Raw genomic sequence first — 16034 nt, 5'->3', positions numbered from 1 at the left:
TGAAAATATTCTAATTTAGCCATAAATAGAGTGTATATAGAGAATGCTAACAATGGAAAGATATTGTGGTAATAAAGAAAACTATGCAAACAAGACAACAAGGCAATACTCAGCATTACTGAGCATTTTACAATCAGTTATATAAGTATTTATTTTATAGCTAGGAATTCTGACAGTAATTCATGTCAGTAATCATGTGGTTTAAAAAATTGCTGTCCCGCCTTGACACATTACTGAGAGAAAATGAAGGTCAGTAGAGAAATCAAGATTGATTATGAAAATAAGCAGCAAGTTTAGATTTGCACACACTTACTGTGTTTCAATATATCAATCTATAAAATGTTTATGATTTTATCTATGATATGCTACTTCAAAATTGCCTCCAAGTGCATACACATAAATAAAACAAAAGCTCTCTGAAAACAGGGAGACAGAATGAGAGATATCAAAACAACCTGAATCCCCAGAGTACAGGGGTTTATAGATAAAAGTCACTGTTTTGCACTATATAAAACAAAGAAATTGATAAAATCAGATACTTGATGGACAGGCAGGTAAAATTTACTTTACAGGAAAACAAAGAACATCCATTTTTGGGCTTCCCCATGGAAGGACACTTGTAGAGATGTGAGACATTTATTTCACAGCAACTATCAAGGCACATCACCTTCCTTATGTGAAATGCAATATAATCTGTACAGTAGGGAGACTTGGGCTGTTCTCATATGGCAGAAAATATTTACTTAGAAAAGATTTTGTAACAGAACCAGTGAGTCATGACATAGGTTACCTAGTGTTAATTTTACTATACATTTCAAAAATAGACCAAAAAATTTCAAAACCCTTGAGCAAGTAGAAACACACCCACACCCCTCTCAAAATAAAGCAGGATGCACCACAGTATTACCATCACATCCTTTTGCATGCCAATACTTTCAGGTCTTATTCAGACTGCAAGCAATTAGTCATGGAGGGGAACACCACCTAAGTGTTTATTTAGGTTTGATGAAATAGCTGAGAGCAGCCTGTTGAAAGCATTTGCAACACCTCCATCCTTTTTTGGGGGGATAGTGCTTGAACTGAAGCCCCTCCAGCTGACCTTACCCTTGGGAAGGTGGAAGAAATACAACTTGCTGTCTTAAGTGTGGGGTGCCTCCAAAACTGCATTAAAATAAGGCTTCCACACTAATGAAAAGCATTATTCTCCCCTGAAAATGGGAATGTATGATTCTAATATTCCTAACTCTAATATTCCTCTCCTGAAAAGGTCCAACAGTAGGTTAGCAACAAAGGCTAAGGATACCTGCTTAGAGTTTTTTCGATGGAGATTTTACATCATTTGCTACTATCACCATCTTCTTGTGTGGATATACCACCCAAAGAAAAAAAGATTCCTGTTGATATCACTTTTTTCCATAATTAACTTGAGTGTTAAAGTTCAAGGCACTTGAATGTTGCAAATATTGCTATAGGACTGTTGGGACTTCTGAACTCTGAAACTCTCATTGTGTCTGTCATCCAACATGGACATTTTCTACTTCTCACTCAAAGAGAAAATACAGCATCTGGCATAGGGCAACTTGTAATAGGATTGCAAAATTTATCTGATTAAACATGCTATACAGTTTGACATCTATAATAGATTTCCACTGATCTAAAAATTAAATTTCAGAACTTGGTTGTTCAAAGAATGCAAGGAAAGGGTGGAGGGGAAAAAGGTCACTGTCCCAAGTACTTCATAGAAATCTGTACTTTCAAAATCTTTAATATTCGTGGCTCCACTGAAGACTATTTCTGTGCATTATTGTTTGATTCTGAAGGCAACAGATTTTTTTTTGATCTATACTTTACAAATCTTTATCCCTACTGTAGTGCATAATCCATACATTTTAATAGCTCAGCAAATCAATTATATATTTTGCTCTACTGAAGCACTAACACCAACAGTTTAGATACCTTACTGAACACAACCATGGAAGAGAACATTTCTAGCTTTTTGACTTGTTCTGAAAAATATATCCAAAGATAGTCCAATAAAGATGGTAGTTAATTACCAGACACCACTTAATCTGGGACTTGGAGCTGCTTGAAATTACCACTTTGCATAAAGATTACAGGAACATTGTTACAGAACTGAAGTGTGCCTGTCACAGGGCATTTCCTGCACTGCTTACAGGAAAGATTAAGGGTCTTTCATATTACAGAAAAATCAAATGTTGTTTACACATGCGCTACAAACTTTTAAATTCCAGTACTTAATGTCTACGTGACTCAAAAGACTTGAATATTGTTCAGTGCAAACTCCTACTATAGTATATCATGCCATCCCTCAAATGTGTATTAGATTAGAGGTTCAGGAAATTCAGATTTTCAGACAGCATTTAGCATGTGAGTATATACATAACTTACAATAGTTCTATATGTGCAAATGTGCACTGATCAGTGCACTAACACTGTTTCAAACTTTGGGTATTTCTGATTGAAGTATTTCTTTTTTGTTTGTTTTCTGAAGTTATTTCTTCTCTGCCTTTTTTATTCTTCTGGTTTGATCACTGATCTCTGCTCAGCTCTTGTTTTATTTAATTTGCCCACAAGGATCTTAAATATCTGTTGCAAGGCAGATATTGCACAGATATTAACATGGAGCCAGAACTTTTCTCTCCTGGCTGATGGAATTCACATGATGGGAAAGGATACTGGCTCTCAACCCTAGCTCAAGCAGTAGAAGTTGCTGAAAGCAATTTCCACATTATAATCCCAACAAAATGGTTCCTGTTGCTAAGGAAGACATTAGAAAAAAATTCTTCACTGAAAGAGTGCTTGGGCAATGGAATAATCTGTCCAGGGAGGTGGTGGAGTCACCGTCCCTGGACGTGTTTAAGAAAAGACTGGACGTGGCACTCAGTGCCATGGTTAAGCTGATGAGAAGTGTTAGTTCATAGGCTGGACTTGATGATCTCAAAAGGTCGTTTCAACCTAGCTCATTCTGTGATTCTGTGAAAGTACTGTGCTTTTGCTTGAGAAAACCCTCACAAGCAGATTTGTTACCCAAAAAGATTTTTTTTCCTCCTTTCCTTCCTGCAGTCCAGCAGGGACTCTCCAGACCCTCATTTACATTAGTCTCAAAACTTTGTTGCACCTGTTCCATATCTTTCAAATATGCTTAACTATTTGAATGTCTATTATTGTAGAGAAGATTTGGCTTTTCCTCAGCTGAAAGAAGTGCAGCTGATACATCTGTGTTTTTCACAGTTGCAACTTCAACTGGCCCCTAGCCAATCTCCAATTAATTAATGCTCCAAGGGCCTTCTGTTCCTCTGGCCTTCTCAGCTGAAGAATTCCTGGCTTATTGCTGAAATTTTTGTTTTTACTTAAGTGCATAGGTTTGCACCTTGCATATTATAGCTCATTTGTTGCTTTTCAGGCCTAACAAATCATGTTGTCAATAGATTTCATTTGCACACAATTGTTTTCTTTCAAAAGCTGTGAAAAAAAAAGCCCTGAAAACTCATTTGGTCAGTTCAAGCTATATGTAATTGCAACACCCAGAGCAACTCCTGTCACCTCTAGAGTGTTTAAAACATCACATTCCACTCCCTAGGGAGAGGCTATCACCCCAGCTCAACTGCTGGAAGGAAAGTGATGCCCAGTCCTCTGTGCCAGACATTCCCACACCCCAACAGCCTTCAGTAGCACATGAGAGGGAGGAAAAGAGGTATTGCTTGGAGTATTCAATGAATACTTCATCCAGTAAGAAAATTCATTTTTCACCACAGACTCAATCTAAACGATAAAGAAAAAAGGGTTTGTGTTCATCCAAAGCACATCAGAACTTAAAAGCACCTATGAGAATAAAAGAAGTAGTTGTTTCCATGTAGGAATAGGCTTTCATAGGTATTGGCAGCATTTTGCTTAGAATTGGATTGAGGCTGAACAGAAAGATACTGGCATTCTGCAACACAGTATAAGGTCCCGTACCAAGCACTATTTGTCAGAACAATATTTGTGTAGCTCTTCTAACCAATGATAGGATTCTGAAAAATTGCTCAAAGGTATGAGACCAGTCTGGACCATGTGATCCAGGGTCTCATTTCTGTCTTCCTCAGTTCATCAGGTCTGAGTGAAACCTCAGCAACTCTGTAAATCAAGTCTATAATTTATCTCCATTGTTTTATTTCATTACTCCTCTGCATCAGATATCAGTTGTAATGTTGAACTTGAAAGTGAAAAGAGAAAGCAAAAATAATCACTTGGAGAAAGACAAGCTCCACATCAGTGGCTTGGTGTTCAGGCAAAGTTTAAAAGCCTTTGAAAATATGAGTCCCCCCACCTGCCCTGTGCTGTTGTTTGATGAACAGCGCACAGCAAGTGTGTGGTTTGCCTGTTCATGATAGAGCATGGAGGTAAGGTCATCACCCAAGTGGGGCTTCAAAGAATGTCAGTGGGCTGACTCGGTCTTCCAGGTTTTAAACATTCATCCCCTTATGTGCTACATTTTCCTGGAGTGCTTGTTAACAACATCTCAATGGATGGGGAAATAGTTTTCCTTTTCCATAATTTATTGTCTGAGGTTGAAATAATTTTTTGCTATGTTATGTTCACGATATAGTCAAAATCTAGGACACCTGAAAGACATCATTAAGTGACATGTTGTCACTGGAAAAAAAAAAAAAAGTCTTTTCCTGGTGAAATAATGACGATTTGACATTTATGACTCTCTCTCTGCCTGCTCTTCTTTATTTTCTCTTGTTTTCAACTGACATCAACAGTTTACCTCTTGTCAAGCCTTTTTCCTCTGCAGGTGCTACTTTTGCCTGTCTGCTTTTCTGCTCCTGTTGCCCATATTATTCCAGCTAACACTATGGCAGCTGCTGCTCACTTCATTTTAAAATTCCTTCTAAGACCTCAGTAACATTTTGTTCCTTTAAAAAACCAAACCAAACATGCTGATAAAAACAAATCTAAACAAAAATAAACAAAACAAACAAACCTGCAAAAATCCCCCAAGAAACAGAAAAAAATCTAAAGAAAAAAAGCTTATGACCCATATTTAATCTCAATTAAGAATTTAATCAATATCTAGAAAGGTTTCAAAATACTACACTAATTAAATAATAAGGGAAGGCTGAAAAGTGTGGCTGCTCTTATGCCCACTGAGGGCATGACAGGCACACTTGTCCTCAGCAGACAGCAGATCAAGTCTTGAGTGTCAATATTTCAGCAGTTCTGTGGCTTAAAATTTAATACTTTTCAAGTGAAGTCAGTGACATCACTATCATTTTATGACATAAAATTATGCTGGCATTTCAAGGTTGGTTGCAAAATATTAAGGACTGAGAAACCAAACATTTTCTAACGGAATATCTGTGTTCTGCAGCCAACATGGAATAGTCTTTAGCACACTGGATGTTACTCATTATTGAATGCTACACTGAAGTCCTTCATTTCTACTTAACCATATCACAGATAAAATGTCAGTCTACAGTTTCTGTTCACAGTCAGAATTACAGCTTTAAATTAAGCAAAATATAAAACATATTTGAATTTCTAGGTTCCTAATTGTAGCATTTATTTGAAATTTGAAAGGAAGATGATGATTTATGTTTGCTAATCAAAACTCTTGAACATACTTATACCTCTTTAGACATTCCACTTCTATTGTTGTTGTTGACTTTTTCAAAATCCATTTCATAACTGACAGATCTAAATGAGAAAAACCTACATTTTGTGCTGCAGTTTTCTTTGTTCCAAAACACCTTTTAGCCCTAGTCTTCCAAGAAGAGAAGCTCAAAATCTACCATTAATTAATTATCTAGTGAGGTTTTTTTCTTGGTTGAGAAGAAAACCATCATCATTCTGAAGATTAGATTGAGCCAGTTTCTTCAGTAATAAGTTATAACTTAATGCCATCTGAACTCCAAAAGATTAATTCTTAATCAAAGTTTTCACACATCCACGGTGCAATTGGTTTTACTAAAAACTACTACAAATAGCATTCATGAAAAAATCCTAGCAATTTGTCCTTAATATAAGGTTATAAAATGGTCAGGTTTGCCTTATTTTCCTGCTAACCAGCCATTCAGAATTTATTCAGGGGAATATACAATTCAGTCACATAAAGACAAAAGTCATCTGAGAAAAGTGAAGATGAAAAATCAGCCTCAATGTTTTTCCTGAATGGAATAAGCATTAAAGCCTAAGGAGTTATTATCATATGATAAAAATTCCTTTCTTTTACTTTAATCCCTTCCTATACTGCTATAAAAAAATGCTACTGAACCACAGATGCCTTAAGCAATGTGAATTTCAGTATGCTTGTTATCATTTATCAAAGCAGAGCTTTACCCTCAGCATTGAGCCAAAGGTCCTCCCTTTTACTGCCAAACCTGTAACTCTTTAGGCACTAAGCACAGCCACAACACCTGCTCTTCTTTTTATAATTAGTCTGCTCTTAATGGGAAACATTAATGACATTCATTTACATGTGCTAAACACTGTATTGTATTCATATGAAATCTAGCAATAGCTCAGGACCAGTGCATTCACATTTTCATGGACTTCTTTATATGAAGAATCACCTACACTGGCTCAGATTTCTTTTTTGCCCAAAACATTAATGTGAAGATTTTTTTTGAGAATTTTAGAATACTTAATTCTCCTGACAAAATTAATTCTGTTTTATTTTACAAAAAAATGGTGTCAAATTTAATGTCAAATGTTGCTGCAAAGGTTAATTTACCACATCTAGTTAGGAGGCAAAATTGATCACAAGATCATGATTTCAAAATTATCTGCTAGATAACAATTTTTAAACTACTTTTTGTGAATACTGCAGGTGATGAGGTGGCAAGAAATTGTTATATGCAAAAATATTGAAGTATTTTCTGTGTAAGAGTTGTATTAACTATTGGTTTGTGAGTGCAAAGTAATTAATGTAGAATATTCAATCTACCTGATAAATAAATGCTCCTCTGTAAATTACTCTCAGAGTGGCCCCATCCAAAGCAGCAGAACAACACAAAGTCTAGCACCAATTTTACCCATAGGCAGGCCACTTGCCTAGGAAAGGGTAGAATTGTTAGAAATAATTTCAGAGAGCCAGCTGGCCTGAACAGAGTCCCCGAGAGATGGGCCCAGAGGTGCCAGCTGTGGGCTGAGATGATTATGGTAGGCTTAAGAGAAAGTCAAACGTTGTTTTGCCTTTGCTGAGTTCTAACATAGGGTCAGACATGTGGGTGGCAAAGACTATTTCTGAAATTATTTGGTACATTAGGAAAGCTGACCAGTCAATATGTTGATCTTCATTAAATTCATTGATTTCAGAGAATTGATTGATTGGTACTGGGAATTCTTAGCGATTAATCACTGCTAGCTCAATAATGTGCTTGGTCTTGAAGTGCAATCTCAATATTTTAATTACGTGGATGAGCTTGAGGATATGCTCAGAAACATATACAACAAGCAGCATAGCACAAACCATGGACACATCCAACAGCAAAGCACACCATTACAGGCAGAGACCCCGGGGTGGAGGGAAAGGAGCAGCCAGCACACTGCTGGCACAGGGCAGATTCTGTAAAGTTCCCAGACCACACTGGTGCACAAACAGATGGAGAACACTTTCCTCTCTCCACCAAATGTGTTTTACCAAGCGGAACTGGGTCGGGAGCTCTTCCTTCCCCTGTGACCCTTACCAGGAGGGATGGGGACAGCTCCTTCTCTCCCACTCCATGTGCTCTTGGACAGGCCAACAGAGCGTACAGCTTCCCACTCTCTTTCATTTTTTATATTAAAATTAAATATTCCTTTATTTTCCCCAAAATGTGGTGAATAACATATGCAGTTCTCCCCAAATGAACTCCACCCCCACACCTCCATCCCCCCTCCCTTTCTAGCATCATAGCTTTATTCTATTCCCTTCTAATGCTGCTTTCTTTGTTTTAGTAGCTTATGACAGTGGTAAAATAGACTAACACATTTGGTTCTCATAATGTTCTAAATAAAAATATTCACATCATCTGGAGGCTCACGTGTTTTAAAAATGACTACTAATAACAATCGCAGTAAGATCAGATTTTGTAAGTCAGAAAAACCCCACAAAGTCCCCCAAAACCAGCCCTTTTTGTAGATTGTCTAGAGAACAAAATTAATTGCAGATAACCTCTTTTGCTTATGCTGGATACAGCTCACACAGTTTCATGCTTTTGTTTATCTTGCAAGTTGAGTTACTCAATACCCCAGATCACTCCACCAAACATGGTTCCTCCAAGGCTCTCCAGATTAACCCCAGGTATCTATGAGTTGTCAAGACAACAATTATTGACTTGAAGTGCAAGAGCCTTTCTCAGAGCTTGGATTTTCCATCAATCAACACAAGTAAGAGGCAGGTGCGTGTATATGACATTTTCAAAATGCATTCCCCTTGAGAACTTACTGTTCTTTCACATTTTAATTGCATTTTCAATGATTGGTTTTGGTCCTTCTGTGTATGGGCAGCTCTTTGAAATGCTTTTGTGAATGGCAACATATAATTTCTTCACCATTTCATGTTGTGGACTTTTTATTGCTAATAGATAATAGGATCAAATGAAACTTTCAAATTTCCATACCTCAAGATAAAAAAAGAAATTCTCAGTTCTTCCTCTAAAATTCCTAAATAATTTCACATATTGCTACTTTAAATTTGGTTACCTATAAATTCTTGTTGGTTCTGTCAGTGAGGAGTGCCTAAGAAATTAACCATCAGAAAGTAAATTATTTTCTTTATAATTCTGAAAGACTATAAAATGAGTCAATAATGTGTAAGCAGTTTCTGTTCTCACATGTTAATGCCCAACTTTAAGCTTCTTCATGAGAATATAAAACAGACATTAAAGCTGGAAACAAAGTACCAGTGAATATTGTCAGGAATCTGTCAGCCATTCTGCAGTTTTCTATAAGCTGCTTCTTTCAGTTTGGTTCCTCTGAGCCCTTTTTTGTTTTCTCTAAAGGGTCTTTTTAATACATTTTTTTTTGCAAGTAGAATACAAAAAAAGTCCTTATCTTCATAGCACACCTATTTTAGTCTCTTTGATGCATGGTAATCCAATATGCATGTAACCTGGGGCTACTTTCAAAAAAGATCTCCAAATGATAAGAGCCATGTAATTCAGCATGACAGAATTTAAAAAAGACATTTGCAAGGCTATTTACGAGAAGAGCAGAAACTAACCTTTCATCTTGGTCTTGTTAGTATGGATCAAGATGGTTAGACGTAGATTGAGTAATTCTACATTTGTCAATCAACAGCTTCACTGGAGCTGCTTTCTAAATTTTCGTACTCTCCTTTGCAAGCACTTAAAAGAAAAGCTGTAATAGCTCATGTCATAAAATCAGTAACTATATTTCTATGCACAGGCATGTACATGTGTACATAATGTATAGCTACTAAAAGTTCCCTCAGAGCAAGACACATCAAGAAGTTTGTCAATGAAAACAGCAGTGTTGCTTTCATAGAAGAGAAACTATTTCAAAGAGTATCCAGGGAATTAGTGTCAACAAGAAATGCATCAAATCAGTATCACTCCCCACATTCCTTCCTTCTTGGTTACAAACAGACTGCTTTGCCACGGCATGAACCAGAGCTTCGGTGTTACACTGACCTCAGTCAAATAGTCGCTGTTCAAGCACTCAGAGAAGCAGTTCTCTCCCAAAATCAGTGAGGAAACAATTAAGCAGCATCTACAAAGACAGACATCTTTACAAAGAGGTAAGCCGATGGGAACTGCAGGACTTACCTCACCTGAGAAGAATGTTCAGGGGTTTCAAAATCTGTAACTGATTTCTAAAAGATGGGTCATCCTGATAACACCTAGGATGTGATATCACAGAATCTACCAGCTTGGAAGAGGCCTCTGAGATCATCAAGTACAACGTTTGACCAGATACCACCATGTCACCTAGGCCATGACACAAAGTGCCATGTCCAGTCTTTTCTTAAATACCTCTAGGGGTGGTGACTCCAGCTTATTTCTAATAAGAAAAAAGAGGAGATTTCAAAATAGGATTTCTGGCAAGATCAGGAAGGAATCTTTTCCTCTCTACACTGGCAGCAGTGCAAAATCAGCTAGAGGGCTGTTTGGTTGTTCACACCAAGCACAAAACATCCCTCACATATATGAGTCAAGGCATTTTAAGCAATAAACAGAGTGGGCTAAAAGGCAACTGAAATTTTGAAAAGAGGGAAATTCTGAAAGAGATCTCTTAAGGTTATCTTGATGTTTTCACTGCTCCTACAGGAACATGAGCTTGTACTGCTCACAATAGCCGTAAGTGGGACACTGCCTGTTCATCGCCTACAGTTCACATACTTCAGTAGCACATAACAAATGAGATCTGTTCTGCTGTTATAAAAACAGTGAGTCCCAAGGTCATCTCCCAATGCAGACTTCCTCTTCAACACTCATGTTTCTTCTCTTGGCTGAGGAGGAGTAAGAAGGAATGCAGCATAGAATTTACTCTACAGTGATAGGGTGTCTGGAGAAACAGCAGCATCAAACCAAGTCAGGGGCAGGAGACAAACTGGATTCAAAAAAACTGTCAGGAACTTATGCCCAAGGCATAAGGAGACAGGGGGCAACCAGGCAGGGTACAACTGTCAGAAGCTTCAAACTACATTTGTATCTGCTTATGCTTGCAAAGCATCCTTTGCAGGCAAGGCAGGGACCTTGGATATCCTGGTAGGTTGAATGGCCATCCTTGCACCTCCTACTTGTTTCTCACCAAGACAACTCACTAGTACATCCTTTTATCTTGACACTCCTAATCCTCAACTGGCTGACACTATTCATGCAGGTTAAAACAAGAAAACTTATTTCTGGGCTGTAATTCTTAAAACTGCTATATCTGGGGCAACACAAACTTTTCATTCTTGCCAGCACAGTAAAATCACTCTTTATTTCACTTGGATCAATGACTAAAAGATTAAGACTAACATTGCCAGCAGTGACTGCCACTTGGGCATGGTGTATTTTACACTATGGGTACTAACACTGGTCAGCAAAGTCATAACAAAGCTTTCTGCCCTGTAGGTGTAAGCTTTGAATGGGAGATGAGACAAAGGTCTGTGTTCAGATTGATTCTCAAACAAAGAAATGAGTTAAAGGAATTTATGGAAGGCAGTGGTGTTGGAAGGACTCTGGGTGGAACATAACTCAGAAGAATTGTAGAGTACCTGCTGGTAGAGGTTGTTTCTCTCCAGCTGGTTCTTCCTCCTCAGGACCCTACTTTTCCCACAGTTTTTTTCTATCAAGAACATCCTCCCTTAACTGTCCTGGACATTCCCATGGCAATCTTTTTCTGTTCAAATATGACAATCTGATCTTCAGGTGTAAGATACCTGGCTCTCCTGGCAAAGGAGCCCACGCTCACCCTTTGTGGCAGTGCATTGCTAGACACAGGAGAGAAGGAAAGGACCAGGAGCAGGACTGACTGCTCTTGGTGGGAGCAGGAGATGGGCCAGGCTGGAGCTCCAGCTGCAGGAACAGCAGAGGGAGAGAGACCCTTGCACATGACTGCCTGGAGTCCTTGGCAAGGCACAGGTGCCCGAGAGCCTTGCAAGGCCTGGGCAGAGCTCAGCCCTGCCAGGGCTCAGCCAGCTCAGCAGCAGGAGCAGCCCAAGGATGCTGCAGGTGCTCCTGACTTTGGGGAAGGGATGAACAGGGGACATAGCCAGACAAGGTGTGCTTTGGTGAGCTTTTGGCAAAGCAACAGCTGCTAGAGAAAGAACTTGATAGTGGTTTAGAGGCAAGAACAGGCAGCTCAGCCATCGCCTCAGCTCCTCCTGTGCTGAAATCATCCAACCCTGTGCCTTTAGCTGCTCTACTTCTGTAGAGTCTATGTTTTATGAGCAAAAAATTGAGTTTTAGATGGATGGAAGAGGTGAGAAATCTTGCCACAGATGCCTAAGCAGAGGGAAGCAGAGGGCAAAGGACATGTCCTAGGATTGTAATTTTTCCTTTAGGAGCTAAGGAGATGAAAGAATAGCATCTCTATCAGATACAAGTATTTGCGATCTTGAACAGGGAACTAAATGACAAAACCTTCAAAGTACAGAAGCATCAGCAAACCCTATAGCTCTCTGGACTCCAGAAAGCAACTGGTTCAAAGCTTCAGCCACCAGTTATCTTTTGTTTTCCCCAAAGACTGTATTTAAAACTGCCGTGTGTCTTCGTGCTTTTGTTTTCACACTCCGATTACAGAAAGTTCATTGTTGATGAAATATGTGCCAGGAAGAACTCATCTTGAATTTCAGATTCAAGCTTGATATTGAGAGATTTTTAGGGTGGAGGAAAAGTTTAAAAAAATCCACAAAAAAACACTGAGAAAAACTTTTGAAAGTTTTTTTCCCTAATGAAGAACTTTGCTGTTTCTGTCTAAACCACAGAAATGATTTGTAGAGCAGAATTGCTTTCTGAAGCTTAATGATGTAGCAACAATGCAAGTGCTTTCTGATATTATCCTACAACAGTAGCAATAGACAAGATTGTGTAATAGCTGTCAAATGTTTTCTTTCTTCTCTTCTATTAAGTACAGTTCCCCTACCAGAATAAAGAAAACATGCTCAACATCTTTCTTGCACCAGAAGCGGCACTACTATTGATAAAACCTGCCTATCTATAGCCTCATATGAAAGAACATGTCTTTGTGTAGGGGAGAAAACTTTTACTCTGATGATAGTTTACAGATGTTTCAAAGTAAGTCAATTTCATATAGCAGAATGTCAGAAATAATGTATTTCTGTAAGTTTTATAATCAGAAACAAATTCAATCTTTGTTTCATATCCATTTAGACATGCAAAACAAAGGCCTGGTCATAGCTATACACTTAATTCAAATATTTAAACACTTAAGTACTTGTTTAATTGCAACATGAAAGAGTGGCTTCAACTTCATACTGAGAAAAAAGTTTCTTTTATTGCACTGCACACTCCTTGCTCTAAGTTTTTCCTGTGTGTTTGTGCAAACTTTTATAACAGAAAGTGCTGGCAGAGTTTAAAAAAAAAAGAAAAAAAAAAAAAAAAAAAAAAAAAAAAAAAAAAAAAAGCAAAAGCCCCAACATCAACAACCAAAAAACCAAAACCCATACCAGCAGATGTACAGCATTTGTTATTAACTGCAGTTTAGAGATTTACTTGCAGAGATAAATATGTGGCCCAAGTGGTCCTAGGCACACAGTCTACCCCATGCAATAAACAATAATGAGCCCTTCAGTTGTGCAGCTTCCATTTCATTATTTCATTATTTCATTATTTTAATAATCAGGGACATTTGTGGAGAAAGTTGCAATAAAAACCAGGGAACATAAAAATTTTGGTATGCCTTTAGGTTATGCCTAAGTACATACAGGGAGATACACTAAAACTTTAATTAAAATAGTATTAATTACTGAAGGAATAGCTGAATTACTGAGCAATAATGAACACGAAGTAACTGTTTTCAGATGGTCTAACTGGGGCAAATTACTCCCTAGAGAACTATATTGTAGTCACAAAATCAGAACATTAGGGATGTTAACATATGAAAAAGGACAAATGAAGGTCTAGTTAACATTGTAACAGCTCATTTTCAGAATAGCACAGAAAAGACATTTAGGCAAACCTCATTGCTTAGTACCTTTATGAAGGTTAAGTAAAAGAGGAAGCCATTCACACCCATCCTCTTTATGTAACTTTAAGTGAAAGGATATTAAAAAAATACCCCAGTCATGCTGAGCAGCATCTCTGCTCCATCCTATCTATTTTCCTGCCAGTGCATGCAGTTGTATCACAGCTGTTTATTATAGGAAGAATCTGATCTTTGTCCCACTGTATTATGAAAATGCATACTTGACAGAAGGAAAAAATTCCCAAGACCAGAATGTATGTCTTAGGACTAGTGTGGCTCTATCAATGAAGTGCTGCCATAATATAAATAATCTTTTTTGTCCTGATTCCTAGAGCAATGAAACTTACGTGACTGCACTGCCTGTTTCACTGTTTTCACCTTAATAACTGAGAAATTCTGCTGTTTAATTTTATCCAATTGACACAGGGTAAGGGACAGAAAAATTCTCAGAGATAATTAAGTTCCTGAAAGTTTCAGGAAAAAAATTGTGCCTGAAAGAGAAAGAAAACTCTAATTAGTGTTCCCACAGATGGGAAAACAGGTAGGCTCATCTCTGGCTTGCAGCTAGTGACTGACTAATCTACACCCTGGAAATGGAAAACCATCCAGCACAGATAGCTCCAGACAAGCACTGGAGAAAACAAGATTATTCACAGAAGCTGAAGAATAAAGGACACACATGGGTAGGAAAATGGCTTAATTACTATGTGTGAAAAACCTTGAGTTAAAGTCACACCCCTCATTAGTGACATTCTGTAGAATAAGTAATTAAGCATCCAGTTCCCATACTGTGAAACTCCCAAGGATATCTACACTTTCACATGAAATGCATTGTAGACATGCAGCAGCTGAGCTTCCCTTTGCAGTGATAAAGCCTCCACTTACACAGTTCTTCCAACACTACATCTACAGCTCATAAAACTTTTTCAGGCCAAAACGGCTTCTTCTAGTGTTGCTAAAATACCTCTGCTGGTTCTGAATTAGTATTCTAAAAGCTAAATTGGACTTATTCCCCTCCACTTCCCCACCATGTGCATCTTTTTTGCCTTCCATCTTAGCAGGTTTCTAGCTTCTCCCCACCCCAGAGTTTGACTCCTTTGATACTTTTCTGAACACCACACATTTTAACTTAGCAAACACCATTGCCCCTGTGCAATTTCTGTACTCTCTCTGCATTAAAACCTGGCAGGTACATCCTCCTTTTGACTTACTATTTAGCACTGACAACAGAACAGCAACAAGTTCCTGCCCTCAAATCAAGCCCAGCATGATTGAAACCATCGAAGCCTTGCAGTTATTCACAAAATCATCTTCTGTCCTGAGCTGCTGCATATTAGCTGCAAAGCCTGAGAAGAACCTGAATGGGCAGGGGTGAATTGCAAAGCTTATTCAGAAAAATACAGACCTTTTTTGAATAGAAAAGTTTGCAGATGCATCCCTGACAAAACTTGTTTCTTGTTAATCCACTATGTTCCAAAAAACAAACCAACCAAACAAATCCCCCCCCCAAAAAAAAAACCACAAAACAAAACAAACAAACCCCAAAAAAACAAAACAATACAAAAAAAAACATACAAACATTCCTCATAGTAATAATTCAGCTCAAATTATCCTGGACTCACTTGCTGTGTATTTTTCTCCAAGAGTTAAAGTTTTCCAAAATAGGTACTCTGTATGTGCTCTATAACATGCATCTTTTTGATTGAATTAGCAAGTTTTTAGCCATAAAAGTATGTTTTTAAAAAGAAAAATTAAAGCATTGGTTAAATGACATATTTGCAAACACTTACATGGTCTCTTGTAACTTCATGTCTATTGTGAATTGAAATTCTATGAATAATGGGAAACATTTCAGAGAAGCCAAATACTTTGAGTCTCTATTTTTCAAAGAAATCCCAACAACAACAAAAAGCCAAGAAAAAGGATCATTTCTTCTTGTCTACAAAAATATTCTCAACAGGTTTGAAGCTGAAAAGGCTCCTTGGCTCCTTTTTGTGGCTGTGCTCTTGGTAGAGACATGAGAAAGTCCAACGCAGTATCAGGGAACCATTGGTATGGTAGCAAAGGAACAGCTTCCAAAATATTGCAGCTGTCAATTGCAGAGCTATTTCTCCATATGTATGGTAACAAACACCTTTGTGACCTGCTGACCTCTTCCAAGGACAATGGAAATATAAGGGATGTGTGTGTGCATTCATGGGAATACCTGACTCTAGACTCAAACTTCCCTGTATTTTCTGTTGAAAAGTTTTGTAGGGAGGCCTGTGTTTCATTCTTGGCTGGTTTACAATCTGAATTTATTTCCCTTGGAAGGATACTTTTTTCTTTGCTTTCCTCAGTCAGAACATTCACAGCAGAAATTGACAGCACATTGCAGCCATTCATGTTTG

The sequence above is a fragment of the Anomalospiza imberbis genome, chromosome 9 (genome assembly GCF_031753505.1).
Source record: "Anomalospiza imberbis isolate Cuckoo-Finch-1a 21T00152 chromosome 9, ASM3175350v1, whole genome shotgun sequence".
NCBI lineage: Eukaryota > Metazoa > Chordata > Aves > Passeriformes > Viduidae > Anomalospiza > Anomalospiza imberbis.
The sequence above is the reverse complement of the archived record's forward strand: the minus strand, read 5'-3'. Positions refer to the sequence as shown.